At 30.8% G+C, this 17,229-nt stretch overlaps 1 protein-coding gene across 2 annotated transcripts in view; it reads right to left on the bottom strand.

Moving 5' to 3' along the window:
* The window catches only part of Ncam2 (neural cell adhesion molecule 2), a 479,693-nt gene that overhangs the window by 362,438 nt on the left and 100,026 nt on the right, over nucleotides 1-17,229 (bottom strand). The gene's annotated exons all lie outside the window — the stretch shown is intronic.

Below are 17,229 nucleotides of genomic sequence, written 5' to 3'. Positions count from 1 at the left end.
TATATATATATATATATATATATATATATATATATATATAAAATCTAGATGAAAAGGGAACAGTAGAAGGAAGGAGGTAAGGGAAAGTGGAAATAATGTGGGCTTCATTGGAACAAATTATACTCTAAACTTGTATAATTATGTCAGAGTGAACACCAATATTATGTAAAAAGAAAATGAACTAGTAAAAACTGTAAGTTTTTCTGTTCTAGAATATAGACAATACAAGAGATGTCAATAAACTAGTGTCTGGAGTGAGCTACATTTAATTAAGTGCTGTTACAAATGGTCTGGCCAAGTACACTAATTCAGAGTGCCACTCTCCTGTTAATATCCTAGCCAGGTAAAGAAAAGGACAGAAGTCATCACAGAGAGTACTAAGGAGAGTCACAGCATCAAGAAAAATATAACTGTCTTAAAAGCATATCCACTGGGTTTCAAAGCAAATAAAATTCATACTTACATGGTCAACATATTTTCTAAACAATATTAAATGCCACAAAGTCTCTCACCAGATTTAAAATTATTTGTAGATTTTTTAATACTAGCCTTTGAAAAAAAGTGTGATGTATCATGAAATGCCACAACATACAAATACGTTTTGTTTTTAATTTCTACTTTGTTAATAATTTATTTTAAATGAAATTTGATTTTATATAATATTCTAGCATAAGCAATTATATCTTTAAAATATTAGCAGTACAATTTTCTTCCTTTTAAATTTGACAATACACAAAATGTGTTAAACATGTTTTATTATGTCTTCACAGAAGTTTTAGCTTGTTAATTGCATTTTTCAATATTGGTGATATCTATTTAATAATGTAGTTTTTAACATTACACCTTTGGGCTTGGGAATAATTTAAGCAGGTTGGTGATAATTTTAGTTATATTTTAAGACAAAGAAATTCTCCAAACCACCATTGCACTCATCACTCACACCTCTTCAAGATGTCCTATTAACACTGAAAACCAAGTGCTCAAAAAAGAAAAGGTGTGCACAAATGTGAAGCCTAAAGAATTTCTTCCCTTAATGCAGGCACTAAAATATATCACTATATAAAAAATATTTCTCTTAACAATTGCAACATATTTTAGAAATGGCTAAGGAGTACAAAACATATTGTGCCCTCAGATATTACTTTTAAAAGTAGTGTTAAAAAAGAGCAAACCAAGATGAGAGGAAGAAAATAATATCTAATAAGAATGATAATTTACCATGTTACCCTAAAGTGCTTTATATTTTCTGAAAATAACTACTGATATTCTATCACCTACAACAGATGACTATGCTGAAGTGAATTTGAATATGCATAAATCAGAGTCCATTTTAATAGTTCTTAGTCCATAGAATTACATTAAAAACTGTCATAAGGTAGAAAATTACAACCTTCTTCCAAATCTAAATGTTTCAACATATATAATATCTACAAATATTCAGAAATGGTTGATGAGAATAACTATGTTAAACAATGATATTTATAAATATGACAGGAAGATTTTCAAAGCAAGCAAAATTAATAGGTAATATGTAGAAAAACACCATGTGTTCCCAACATAATATTTTGAACAATGATACAATGTTTTGGACACTGACATGGTCAATAATGGCTGTCTCAGACACAACTCTCTTAATAAAAGTAGAATTGTGAAAGAAAGAGAATTTACAGAACTTCAAATGAAATCATTAAACAAAGGTGGAATCAAAAAGAATCTATTTTATCTTAGATTGTTATCAGAAGTCACTGAATCTCAGATTGTCACCAGAGAACAATCCTCTGTGAAATGGCCCCCATCACTATTCATTCTTGGTGTTAGGATTAATTCTGAAAATTATCCTTTTTTTTTTTTTGCCACTGTTCACCACATTGTTTTTTCCCTTAACAAATCTATACTATACCTTCAAACACATAAGAGAAATCAATCATCTACTACCAACTGCCATTCAACATGCTATTTGAGGAACAACTGCTTAACTTTTCCTTTGCTTTGCATTGGCATTGATAACAGGAAGAAGTATTATTAGACTGTAGCTCCTTTCCTAGACAGAATATTATAAAGAGAAAAAATTAATACAGTGTTAATTCAGATATCATATGTAGAGAAATGTATATGAGGAATTTTTAAATTCTGTTATTGCTTTGGGATGCTATATAGCATTGTTCAGCAGGTTTTTCAATTAGATACTTGACAGGACTGCATACCACTCTTAACTTAGTTATGGCTATATGACTTCCTATAGCTATTTACATGCAAATAGATGCAGGAAGAAGGAAATGTGTCAGAAGGAAATGTTATAAAGTAGTAAAGATTTTTTCCATATTCTTTATTTTCCTCTGCCACAGTAACCTATACTGCACAGATAATGTCTATTTGAATAGTTTAAGCCACAGTATAAACAGAAAAAATAAATCTCCCAAATCCACAGGGGACATGTAATAAGAGTAATAAATATTTATTGATAGGTTAATAAGATTTGAAGTTTCTTTGTAATACAGCATAATCAATCCTATCACATCAGAAATTACCACCTAGAAATCAAATGCTACCACAACAATATTTTTATAGATTGGACGGTGACTTAGGGGTTATGAATAGTTTGTTAAGGAAATTTTTAGGAAGATATAATCCATGATACATGTTGTGAACTATCAGGTGCAACTGTAACTTGTAATAATATTGAAGACAAATGAATATATTTAGTGAACCTTGTGTCCCAGTAAAAATAATTGGGGGAAACTATTAAAAGCATCTATTAGTTCCTGTCCATTGATTTTGGTGAGATATCACAACAGACAAGATCAGAAATTAATTAGTAAGTTAGCATGCAGAAAAAGTAGACAATAGTGAGAGTATGAGCATTAGAAGGAATGGCATGGTTAGAAAGGGAAATACGTATAAAATATGTAAAATTGAGATGGGCCTCAAGTGACATCAATTGTACTTAGACTTGTAATAAGAATAGGATGAAGGAGAAGACTGTAACATCCACTGTAAGTAACTAAAACTTTATAGAGTTGTTTCACAGAAAAATACAAATAATCTACATGACATCTACCAATTTTTCCCCCTGGATTAAATGTCACACAGGAAAGTGAATGAAATTGACTCTGACTAAAGCCCCCCAAAATGTAACACAAACTGTGACTAAATTGCAGAAAGTGGAAAAATGAAAAGCAAACAAATAAGTTCAACGTCAATATTTTATTAGCCCATGAAAAAGACTGGAATAAAAATAATGAAAAGACTACAAAATTTTACAATCTTCCACTATCAAATAAAACTTTATCCAGGACTAAATAGTCTGTGGCCATTCAAGGTTTAATTGGTGTTGGACTCTCTTCCCCCTCCAGGCAAAAAAAAAAAAAAGGTCTTTGCATCACAAAAATTACATCACAGTAATTGGTCAATCAAGGTATATTCTCCAAGGATACTAAGGAGACTTGTGCTTAGTATTACTTTGGAATTGATGTGCACCAGTATAATCTGAACTTCTAATACTTTCTGGTGCAATATCATCATATGTTTATTCTGCCCCTTTTCTACCAATGGATGTTGTCTAACAGGTTCAGGGTAGTTCACATAATTTTTGTTTCATAAATTTCCACATCAGGTGATCTGGATTGAGGTGGCAAGGACCATGCATTATGCACTAATGATTGAAATACCACCTTTCATTCTGGCATCTTTGACTTTAAGCATAATTCTATGACTAAAGTGCTCCTTAGGATTGGCTCCATCAGGGAGACTGAGTGTATTTGTGAGCAGAAAGTACAGTGAATTGAATATGTGATGGCTAATATTCCAGTTGTCAAACTGATTAGTACAGTTTGCTATATATTTACAGGTCTTTTCCCTCCAGATACACTGGATGATTATAATTTCCACTCCTTGAAATTAGATATGGGCATTGCAACTTACTGTGGCTGATGGATTAGTAGCAGAAGTGACCCAAGTCTGTTCTGGGCAGAAACTTTAACAGACAAAACAGAATCATCTACTAATTACCTTTGCCAGAGAAAAAGTCAATATTTCAGTTACGGTTCTTGCTTTAGAAGGTGGTGAAGACCATTGAGAACAGACTGATAATGGATGCGTAGTAACACAGCAAAGTTGCATTTTGTTTTAAGTGAAAAAGTTTGGAATTTTTACCACCATATGTTCAACCCTGAACAATTTTTTCAGGTATCATAAAATTCAGTATTCTTTTCATTGCTTTTATTCCATTTTTTTTCATGTGTTAGTAGACAGTGGTAGGTTGTTTTTAAAATTTTTGATATTTCTTGCTTTTCATTTTTTATTGTATATTTTACAACTTACAGTTTTGTTGCATTTTGATGAGAGAGCCACAATTTTAGTCGCTTTTCCTTTGTGACATGTAATCCAACAGAAAATATTTAATGGGTACAAAGTAGGGTATTTGTGGTTTTTCTCAGAAATAAATAAAAAAAATTGAGCACTGAGAACTAAGTCAACATCTGGATTGTAGTCTTTTATGTTTCATTTAAAATATCTAACATCCAGAACTATAATAACATGATAAGTATGTGTTATTTTAAGCCACTGTGATGCATACAATATACATTATTACAATATAAATAGTAAGTTAAGATACCTTCTTAGCTATTTACATAAGTTCATATTAATCACTTCTATATATTCAAAATCTTTCTCAGATAAATAAATGAAAAATAAGAAAGACAATGTGTAACAAGGCCTTAGAAAAGAGTAAAAATATACGTAAAATTATTGCAGAAGGTATATTATAAAATAATCCTTGATAATATTTTAAGTGATAATATTATTAAATGTAATTTCATTAAAAACATTTTAGTGAAGTATGAACATAAAATTTAATAGATGTAAAATTTTCATACACTACTGTAATGTAGATATTGTCACATATGTAGTTATCTACATGAATAATTGTAGTAAATGAGAGTTTTCTATTTAGAGAAAAATTGTGTATTATACTATATGTGTATGTGAGTACATGAATTTTTAAAAAGTGAGGCAAAAGGCCAATTTGGTTATATGAATCTTGCCCCAAAGAGAGTTATTAAAACGTTTTTGCTTCTACTCATGTTATTGAATGATGATACCTGTCCCATGACCTCCACAGTTACATCAATGATCAATTAAGTGTCTATTTTTGTTCCAATTTTCACAGGTTTTAATCTTGAAATCTTTAGATGAGGATTTCAAACTTACTTAAATGCATTTGCTAATAGCTTTCATTATGATGTAATTTTTTCCATATGTGTAATTTAGATGCAAGTGAATACATTTTAAATGTTTCAGAACATAGTTTTAAAAAATTTTCTGGTTTTGTCTAATATGAAGAATAATCAAGTCAAATCCAATTTGACTAAACATCCTTTTCTGCACAGCCAATTTTCATCAATATGTATTAAATGTTATTAAATGTCCTTGTGTTTTTAGACATATGATCTACCATTTTTAACATTCAACTAAAACATAAGCTAAACTAGTTTGATTTAATAAGTTAATATTTTTTTAAAGAGAGAGAGAGGAGAGAGAGAGAAAGAGAGAGAGAGAGAGGGAGGGAGAGGGAGAGAGAGAATTTCTTTTTAATATTTATTTTTCAGTTTTCGGTGGACACAACATCTTTATTTTATTTTATGTGGTGCTCAGGATCGAACCCAGCATCCCTTGCATACCAGGTGAGCGCATTACCACTTGAGCCATATCCCCAGCCCAATAAGTTAATATTTTAATTACAAAATCAATTTGGAAGTTTACATAGAGACAAACATTATACCATAGAGTAGAAAAATAAATTTACAAAGATATGAATAGTATTCAATGTCAAGAATATTTAAAAATATCAAATGAACATAATTTCACCACATTACATATAATTACATATGGTTCTTTTATTATATTTTGTTTAAGCTTCTATATTAAAAGGATATTACATAGCCTAAGAGTTTGTTGCATGAAGTAATGAAGGCTGTCAATATTGACTAAAAATCCTTAAAAAAGGGGCTTCCAATAAATATTTTATTAAGTATCATTATTAAAATGCTATTGACAATATCTATTTCCTGAGAACAGGAGAACTTTTCCATAATTTGTACTTGTACAAAGCCTTGCATTACAAACTGCCAAATAATGTCTAATTAGAATGTTAACACTGTTCCATGGAGCAGAAAATTGTAACAAATTATCCAAAAAGATTTCATGAATGATTTCATTTAAAATATGTTAGGCCATACCCTACTTGATTTTATTTTGTGTGATTATTTTATGAATTTTCCATATTTAAAGTATTTACAAGTTGTACATGTGACAATATAATTTAGAATAAGAAAAAAAGTACATATCTAAACCAGGCACAGAGTGCACATCTGTACTCCCAGTGGCTGGGGAGGCTAAGACAGGAGGATTTTGAGTTCAAAGCCAGCCTCAGCAATGGCAAGGCACTGAGCAACTCAGTGAAACCCTGTCTATAAATAAAATACAAAATAGGGCTGGGGATGTGGCTCAGTGGTTGAGTGTCCCTGAGTTCAATCCCTGGTACCTAGAAAAAAAAAAAGTACATATCTAGTACAACATATTCATTGTTTTCAGGACATGGGTTCCATATTCCTATTTAAATGCAGCGATGCTCCTTCAGGGCCATATCCAAGGCAGAGGCCATGTATTCTGGTTCCATACAAATTCTACCTTACATTTTCCCAACTTACTACCACTAGAGACTGAATAACCAGAGCCTTCTAATAATATACAGATTCATCATTTAATGAACTTACCATAGTTAGTATCATTTCTTATGTTGAATTTTTGCTATGGACTGAATGTTCATGTCCTTCCAATGGAACATACCCCCCAATGTGTTAATATTACAAGTGAAAGCTTTTGAGAGGTGATCAGCACTGGTAAACTCTTCCTGGTGAGATTAGTTCCCTTACAAAAACGGGCTCAGACAGGTAGCCAATGCCATCCATCATGGGAAGACAAAAGAAGTCTCTATTTATGAGCCAGAAAACTAGCCTTTACCAGACACTGAATCTACGGTGCCATGATCATTGCCTTCTTATTCTTCAAAAAACTGAAAAATGAATTTTCATTCTTTATAAACCATCCTGTTTATTGTGTTTTATTACAGTAGCCCAAATGGGCTGATAATATTTAATGCTCATAATTTGCAAGAAACCTAAAAACCAGAATTTCTAGTTGCATTGTTATTTGAACATTCTTTTTTTAATTTGTGCTAATTAAATTAGTAATATGTTAGATGTGATCATTAATTTGATTGTGGTGATCATTTTAAAAATGTATAGGTATATTAAATCATCAAATCTTTTACAATGAACACATAAAATTTTAAACTGTCAAATATTTTCTTAAAAACAAAAAAAGGGGGGGGTTAGGGGAAATTTCTGTAGTAAGTAATTATTTTTTTTTAATTATCTTTTAGTTGTAGTTGGACACAATACCTTTATTTTATTTATTTTTATGTGGTGCTGAGGATCAAACCCAGAGCTTCACACATGCTAGGCTAGTGCTCTACCACTGAGCCAAAACCCCAGCTCCTAATTATTTTAAACCATTAATTTTAGAATATTGTTAAAAATGTGATATGGTACATTAGTATGACAAATTTGTCACAGCATACACATGTATATTCTTATAGGTTTTAAAATTTATTTGCCTGCAAAGCAGATAGCAACTTTTTAATAATCAGTTTAATTTTTGCCAGGCTGGGTGGAGGGCCGGGTCGAGACACTTACCCTCTCGCTCAGCTCGGAGACACTCACTAGCTGGTCTAGTGATTCTCCTCAACTTCTGTTGGAGGGCGGTCAGACACATTTTTATAATTGGCCTTTCACAAGTATTTTTAATAGTTTGTATTCAACTGAGATTATCTTACATTTTCTTATACTGTTCCTTGTAAAATTATGATTTGATTTTATACAATAATCATATTCTTTATGATTTCAAATGTAGATTTAATCTAGTTATTTGTCATTTATTATTATGTTGTTATGTCAAAATAATTTTTATCTCAAAATCTTTTCCAACATTTTTACTTGCCCTACAAAGTTCAAAGCTTTTATATTTACACTTACATTTTATTTTAAAATTCTCTTAGAATCAAAGTAAATGTCTTTCAAAAAGATCAATAAATCATTATTTCATGCTACTTTTGCTCTTTTCAACAGGATCTATAAATCTAAAATTTGTGTAGTAGTATAAAATGTTAAATTTTGATTTTGCTCACACTTTTTCACTTAAGTCTTAAATAAGAAGATATCTTAATATTGTCATTACATATTGTATGAAGAACTTTTTATATAAATTATCCTGTTTGACCATTTATATAGTGATCAAGTTCCCCTATTAGATGTGAAGTTGGAAGTCAAAGTGACATGTAAAACCTTTAGACAAATTTCCTGAATACCAGGAATCACGTATTTTAATACTAAAGTAAAGGGAATTCATTAGGTTGCAGAAGTTCCAAAGAAAAGCTCCTCTGTAAACTCTTTTTGTGTTCTTCAAATGTAAGGGGGAAAAAGTTATCCCTGCACAAATCTCATTTATTGTTATTTCTTCTCTGACCAGAAAACAACAGCAAACAGAGAACCTACATAGTACTAATCATAGTTCACCACTCAGAGCATATTTTCTGTTTGATTTCATCTTTGTTAAGACTTGCATTCCAGAGATAATATGCAATACTTTCCCTCTTGGAATTCAGTTCTTTCTTTTAAATGAAGAGGAAATGATAGTAGTAATGTGGGGTTCAAATGTGTCAAATGGGCTTCAAAAATCAGTCCCACCAGCAAAAGGGTGCTAGCAGATGTCCCAGCCTGCATGACATCTATGTTCACTAGGGAGACTGGGAAGCTTGATGGCTATGTTCAGAGGGTTAAAGGTAAAAATATGAATATATTTCAATAAAATATAGTGAATTTTTAGTCTATGCTTACAAATGTTTCATTCCAGCATTTTTCTTTAGGAAACTATATTTCAGGATACTTACTTTATATATAATAGATAGATAGATAGATAGATAGATAGATAGATTCATTTTATACCTGTGCTCAATTTCTTTTCATACTAATTGCTAAATGATTATCTAAAAACGACTCATAAATAAGGTTCTGAAAATATTATAAAACTGAGATTTATAAGATAAGATAAATTTCTCCTTTTAGTAATGAAAATATATATAAAGAACATACAGGGTAAAGATTTATAAGCATCCTTTATTTATGAAAATTCTCATTATAGAAGCACTCAAAAAAGTAAACTTTAGATGAAGTGTTTCTTTTTTCTATTTTCATGTGCATGTGTGTGTAGAGCACCACTTTCTTGATTAGCTTTACATATTTAATGTTAACATTTTTATAACTCATAAAAATAACAAAAAAACTTTGAAATTTTACATATTTATCTCTTAAAAGAAGTAATATTATATATAAACAGGTCATTTTGTTTTTCAGTATTATTATTAAATCAGCTGAAATTTCATTTGATTTCTAATATTTCTATTTAAAGGTAATTATTTTTCATAAAATATACATTTTCTTTTCTGTGTGTTAAGATCAGCTTCTCGTTCCAAAGAAGCTTCCACTGGAATTTCACTTTCATTTTAAATTATAATGTGTATTTAAATAAGTATATCAAATATATACTTTTTCACCAATCTTAACCACAGTACACATACACACATACACAAATGAACAGATATGCAAATGGAGTTGATATTCAAGATGTTTTATAATATGTTGATGAGCTAGGGTTGATCAGTGTTGATCAGTGGTATAGTATTTGTTAGGATACACAAGGCCCCGGGTTTGATCATCAACACAGCAAAATAAAACATCAATAATAATATGTTGGTTGTAATTATGTTACCATAACACAACTATATATATATATATATATATATATATATATATATATTTGAGCATATGAACATTTATCCCACCAAACAAGTGAACTTGTTTGGAAGCACTTCAACTTTCTGTACAATCTGAGAATTGGGACACAGTAATTTAAAAAAATATTTTCACTAGGATACCAGGCACAATGATGCATGCCTGGAATCCAAGCAACTCAGGAGGCTGAGGCAGGAGAATTGCAAGTTCAAGACCAGCCTCAATAATGTAGCAAGGCCCTAAGCAACTTAGTGAGACTCTGTATCAAAATAAAAAATTAAAAGGGCTTGGAATGTGACTCAGTGGTAAAGCACCTCTGAACTCAATCCCTAGTATTAAAAAAACAAACAAACAAAAATCACAAAGTTGCAGTATTCTTAAAGAAAACTTTCTCTGTGATTTGTTTTTGTTTTGTTTTGTTTTTGCACATACCAGTGCATTATAGTTGTACACAAATTTGGATTTGTTGTTACATATTCACACATGTACACAATATAAACAATATAATTGGGGCAATATCACTCCATGGCATTTCCCCCCTTCCCTTCCCTTCCCTTCCCACCTCACACTGGTTGATCCCTTTATTCTACTGATCATTGTTTGATTTTTAGGACACCCAACACCACCTTTGTTTTCTTTTTTCCTCTCTAGCTTGTTCATATGAGAGAATACATGTAACCCTTAACTTTCTGAGTGTGACTTAGTTCGCTTAACATAATGCTCTCTAGACCTATCCATTTTCCTGCAAATGCCATAATTTCATTTTTCTTTATGGATGAACAAAACTCCATTGTGTATACTTAACACAATTTCTTTATCCTTTCATTCACTGACTTGCACCCAGGCTGGTTCCATACTTTGACTATTGTGAATTGTGCTGCTATAAACATGTGTATGCATGTATCACTGTAGCAAGATGACTTAATTCTTCAGGCTAATTACTGAAGAATTTATAGCTAGGATATTTGGTAGTTGTAGGTTTAGTCTTCTGAGAAGACTCTATACTGATTTTCATAGTGGTTCTACTAATTTACAGTTCTACAACTGTGTAAAAGTGTTTCTTTTTCTCCATATCCTCTCCTGCATTTACTATTATATTTGTATTCTTTATTATTGCCATTCTGATAGGTGTGAGATGAAATTTCAGTATAGTTTTGATTTTCGTTTCCTAATTGCGTATTTTTTGGCCATTTTTATCTCTTCTTTTGAGAAGTGTCTATGTAATTAATTTGTTTATTTATTAATTGTTTTTTTATTTATTTTGTGAAAAGCATTTTGAGCTCTTATACATTCTAGATATTAATCCTCTGTCATAAAAGTAGCTACAAATATTTATCCCTACTGTGAATTCTCTGTTCACATTCCTAATTATTTCCTTTGCTGCACAGAGGAAGCTTTCTAATTTGATGCTGTCATTTATTAACTCTTGGCATTGCTTCCTGAGCTACAGAGGTCATATAGAGAAAGTCTTTCCATGGGCTTAAAAGCTGGAGTGTTGACCCTGTTTTCTTCTAGGAGCTGCATACTTTGTAATCTTTGGTCTGCTTTGAGTTGATTTTGGTGTAGAATGAGGAGTAAGGGTCTAGTTTCATTCTTCTTCTTATGGATAACCAGTTGTCCCAGTACTGTTTGTTAAAAAGACAGTCTTTTCCCCAATGTATATTTTTGGCACTTTTGTCAAGGATCAGATGACTGTTGATATATGGGTTTGGCTCTGTGTCTTCTTTTGTGTGCCCTCAGTCTATGTGTCAGTTCTTATGCCAGGGCCATGAAGTTTTTGTTACTACACCTCTATAGTATAATTTGAAGTCAGGTATTGTGATGCCTCCAGCATTGCTTATTTTGGTTGAAAGTTGCTTTACCTATTCTGGGTCTTTGATTCTTCCAAAAGAATTTTAGGCCCAAATTTTTCTAATTCTGTGAAGAATGTCTTTACTAATTTTGAGGGGTGTTGCACTGTATGTGTATATTGTTTTTGGTAGTATTGTCATTTTAACAATATTAATTCTCCTATCCATGAAAATGGGAGGTCTTTCTATCTTTTGAGGTCTTTTTTAATTTATTTCTTCAATGTTGTACAGTTATCGTTTTAGAGGTCTTTCACTTCCTCAGTTAGATTTATTCCTATGCATTTTATTTTATTTTTTATTGAATATATTGTGAACAGAATTGTTTTCCTGATTTCTTTCTTAGCAGATTCATTGTTGGTATATAGGAAAGCTACTGATTTTTGTATGTTGATTTAGGAACTTGATGAACCTGCTGCTTTGCCAAATTTGTTCATTAGATCTAGCAATCTTTTGATGGAGTTCTTGGATCTTCTAGGCATAGTACTATATCATCTGCAAACAGTGATAATTTGACTTCTGTGTTCCATAATACAATAGAAAGTGAAAGTCAAATCTGCCTTCATCTTCTTATGCCACCTATCCAATAAAAGTTCCCTCCACACACTCTATCAAAAACAATTATTCCTTATGCTCTGCTAAGGAAAACAATGTTCCTAAATTAAAATAATATAAAATCTTCAAGAGGAAACATAGTTTATTGCAACCAATTTTTGAAATCCTATTAGATAAATTTTGCAATATTAATATAGGCTGAGGAATTCTCTAGCATAAACAGAATAAATACTATAAAGAAATCATTGCATAGATATTTTAAAAATAAATTTGATACAATGGTGATGAAAGGGGTTAGATAGTTGCTTAATATTATTTTCATCATTTCTTCCAATCAGATCTGAAAATGAATGGAAAATGAAGTTTATTTAAGTTCAATTTAGAGTCAATTTTACTGTGTTGATTTCATTCTAGTTGAACAATTTTTCTGAACAATTTATATTTGAAGTTCAAGTTTTTCACCAAAATATAAACATGTGGTTTCAATTCTCCTGGAAGTCTTCATTTTTTTTTTAATTTTGAAATACAGTATCATCTTCTGGCAAAAATTTCAAAACAGATTTCCAAGAAGCAGTTGGAGGAAGTAAATACCATATCAAAGTTATGAAACAGTTAAAAAATTCCATTAAGAGAAACAGTGATAATTTGTTTAGAAAAATTGCATGATAATTCCCACCACAGAAATTATAAAGTAGTCATGAACATGACATTACTGAATGTGGTATTCAAAAGAGATGTGGACTAATGCAGATTTACATAGTATTATTACTTATATATTTAATAGATGTTAAAAACCTGAAGAATTAGATAATGGACTTATATATTAAAATAATTAGAGTGTGTTGGGCTTTTAGTAATGATTACTTTTTTCTTTTAATATAATATAGTAATCTAATAATTAATCATATAATCTAGTACCTAATGTCTGTATTTAACAATTAGTTCAAAAATTTCCTAAAAATTTAAAAATCATCTTTTTTACAACTTGTTACAAACGTGCTCCAGCATAGCCCCACTTTCTAATTTTATATATTTCACTGTTTTTCTGAGGGTAAAAATGGTGACATAAATGTCTTGTTTGGGACCATGCATAAGAGAAGATGGTATGAGTATTTTTCTTGGTTGTTTAAGTAGCACTGGGGTAGACACGGAGAAAAGTGTAAAAGGGGATGTCATTGTAGGATAAGAGAGTCTTGAGAAATAAAAATATGGATATTTAAAGTAATTACACTATGACTCAAACCGTAAACTACTTCACAGGATTGTACCTGCTTTAAAAATTCAGGATAATGAGTTTTGTTTCTTTCAAATTCTTTCTGAGCATAAATTATTCCCCTAATTCTATATCTTCCCCCATATTTCTCCCTATTTTTGTTCATTTAATTAGCAAAGGTATTCCTGAAAATAGGACATTAGTTAATATTTTAACTACTGAGAATTTAAAAATATTTCATGTGATTAACAAAAGCTACTCTGACATTGCCTTATTATTCGAACCAGACAAAATTTAAATTGTCTGATCACTGAAATACATGTGGACATTTGTAAATAGAGCTATAATAAATTAAAAAAATGCATTATAATTTCATTGGGAATGTTTATTTTTGTGGAGAACAGCAATAATTTGGGCAAAATCACTCCGGCTAACCCCATGGTGATTAATCTTCAAAATGGTCCTTGCTTTTGGCAAAGATAATCAACTAAAGTGTCATTAGAAAAGATTCAAAATTAATTTAAATATGATCTATTCCCCATATCTCTATGTCATCATCTGTAAAATGGGGACTATAATAACACCTAAACCATTCAGTTGTAAAGAATAGTCTAGGTTATTAATACAGATGCTTAATGTATAATAGCTCTTCTAATCACTTATTTCCTGAAATAATCACAGTAAAATGCATTAGCTTAAGTGCCTACCATTATATATTTGTTGAAGGGATAAGAAAATAGAAGTAAAATATTATAAGACATTGGTGGCATCGCACATCATTGCAGGATGACTTTATCAAACATTATGTTACTATGCCATACCATGCAGATGTCATTTACACAAAAGAAATGTAGAAGCTAGGAAGTGGTATTCAAGGAGAATAACTGTAGATAGCTTTTACTTTTCAATCTTTTGTATTGTTTGCATTGTACATTGCAGAATTTTAAATAATATGTCCTCAATAAACATTCTTTCATTTGATTATATTTGTATAATTTTGTTGCCATGGACCATATACAGCCTGGTTAGAGCTGTGCTTATTTGAATACATTGTTGTTTCATTTAGGAAAGAGTCATGTCAGGAAAATTCACTCAGGGCCTTGGTTGATTTGCTGTTCACAGGTATACAAAACAGTGCAGTAAATGATTTGCAATACTGCTTTGAGAGTCTCCTAAAGAATTATACTCTATTTATGTTTTAATTCTAATCTAGCATGAATTGAGTTGAAATCAATATGCCTGTTCTGATCTTAAGACTCAGTAGGTCTTGCATTCTTCCAAAAACTCTTAGATTCCTCTGATATAAAGAAACTACTAGGTACAGAAATAGAGTAAATTATATTCCATTCATGTATGTTTATGTCAAAATGAACCCCCAAATTATGTATAACTATGATGTACTAATAAAAACATTAAAAACTGAAAACAAGGTTACCTTGCTGGAAGACTCAAAACCATATGAAGGAGTACTGTATAGACTAAGCTATGACCCAGGCAACTACTATTCAACCTATTAACAAACTAAAAATGCCTAAATAAGTCAAGTCCAGATAAGTTAGCATGGTTCCACATCAAAAAAAACTACCTGGCCAACCTACAGAATTATTTAAATAGCTGTTGCTTTATGCCAGTAATTATTAGGCTAGCTTTTTGCACAGCATTATTGCAGAAATGTACACTTAATATGAAGCAAAATAACAAATTATGAGAAAATGAATTAAAAACAATCTTTCTTGGGCTTAAAATTGAATGTTTTCATGAAACTCAGATTACATATGGTAGATGGAGTTCCTGAAGTTTTTGCCATATTAAACCATATATCATTCCATGTAATCAACTTATCAGGTCATGTTAAGAGGTTAAATTAGTACATAATAAAATGTAGCACCATGCATTAAATTATTAAATTATGCATGGACAATCACAGAAGAAATTCAGGCTTAAGGATTTATTCTCATTTCTATTCCTAGGTTGATAACATTTGAGTTTTTGATGTCTAACTTCATAATTTCTAAGCATTTCCAGAATGTCAGAAACAACATTAATTTATTTTAGCTTCATGTAAAACCCACGTGAGACAAATCCTCATCAAAACACACTACCTATTGTGTCTCTAAAGCCCAAACTCCCACGTTTCACAGTTGTTCCTGAAAATATAACACTTTTGGATTCAGCTCAACAAACTGTCTTTTTCACTTCAACCTGTCTCATGACTTCTGAAGAAATATAGGATTGGATCCCAAGCAGTTGTATTAGCTTCTGACTTAATCTAAACCCATCATGGCATAAGCAGCAGATCCAGCCATGGGCCACTTGAATAGCATGATTCTGGCAAGAATTCCTGAAATCTCAGCCTACTTTTCCATTCACCCTCAAACACTTTGGTGCACAAGCTGTAATCCATTATGTATACCTATCTGCTTAAACTAGCTAAAAATAAATTCTCTGTTCCTTTATTAAGAGATCTAAACTTAAAGAAGGAACATGAATACTTTGTATCTTTGATCATGGGTTGAGTAATAGTAATTGCTTAATAAGTATGGCAGGATAAATAAAATCTCATAGCTTTACAATTCATAATTAGAAATGAATTAAAAGTTACTCAATTTTTCAGCATGAAATGCACATGAAAATAAGGTTATGACACAAAATGATTCTTCAATTACTTGGAGCATATTATATGTCAAGTAGCAAAAATTAAATAGAACTGATGATTTTATCCAATCTATTTTTGACATCAATTAATATACTCAAAAGATATGGGACAATCTTAAGTAAACCTTAAAGAATTGTTCCTAATGAAGAATCTTGAGACATGATAGCATGAAGGACAAGGAAAAGGAGGAAGAATCTGTGGTATTCACTGTTATCATTAGAAGATGTGGAATTAATATTTCAGAGAATTATCCTTCACCCTTTTATGATAAAAACTTCTGATATATTTGGTAGAAAAAATATGCAACATTGAAAACAGAAATATAAGTAATGATCTCATGAAATATAGAGAAATCCAACAGGGATGTAAAAAATAAACTCAGTAAAGTCTTTCATATTGTACAAATAAATTATTTCTTTTAAAACTATCATTGTCTTTAAAAATGTCTCAGTAATTTTCTTCTTTGTTTGGACCATGCTGGGCTTATCCCCATTCTAGCAAATGCAAGCTCTTTTGTTATCATAAGGGCTCTGCAGAAGCAGCTTCATACACCTGTAAACATGTACACCCTTCCTCTCCTACTTATATCTCATGTTTCCAATATCAGTTGAAAATCATGCTTTAGGAAGAAACACATACAGTTATACACAATGCCCCTGCAGAAATCCATTTTCCATTTCTTTATTAATGTTATTTTCTTCCTCATTAAAAATCACTTCAAGTTTTAGTCATGACTCCCCATAGTCAAGTGATATTATTTTCTTTTCCAATTATATATTTTAAATAAAATTCTGTGATTTCCTGAATTTATGTGTCATTATCCTTGCAAATCACTGATAAAGTTGTTAATTCTAACAAACCCTATATTTAGAAAATATATCATCCTTCAATCTAAGAAACCTGAGAAAGTAATTCTCATCCTATACCACATACAAAGAAAAAGTTAAACTGAAAAAAAAATATACCAACTACACAAAGCAGTAGATAAAGCAACTGTAAAACAGTGATGAATCTGTCATATGATCCCAATTACTAAATGTACAATAA

This window comes from Marmota marmota, unplaced genomic scaffold (assembly GCF_001458135.2).
Source record: "Marmota marmota marmota unplaced genomic scaffold, marMar, whole genome shotgun sequence".
Taxonomy (NCBI): Eukaryota; Metazoa; Chordata; class Mammalia; order Rodentia; family Sciuridae; genus Marmota; species Marmota marmota.
The sequence above is the reverse complement of the archived record's forward strand: the minus strand, read 5'-3'. Positions and strand labels throughout refer to the sequence as shown.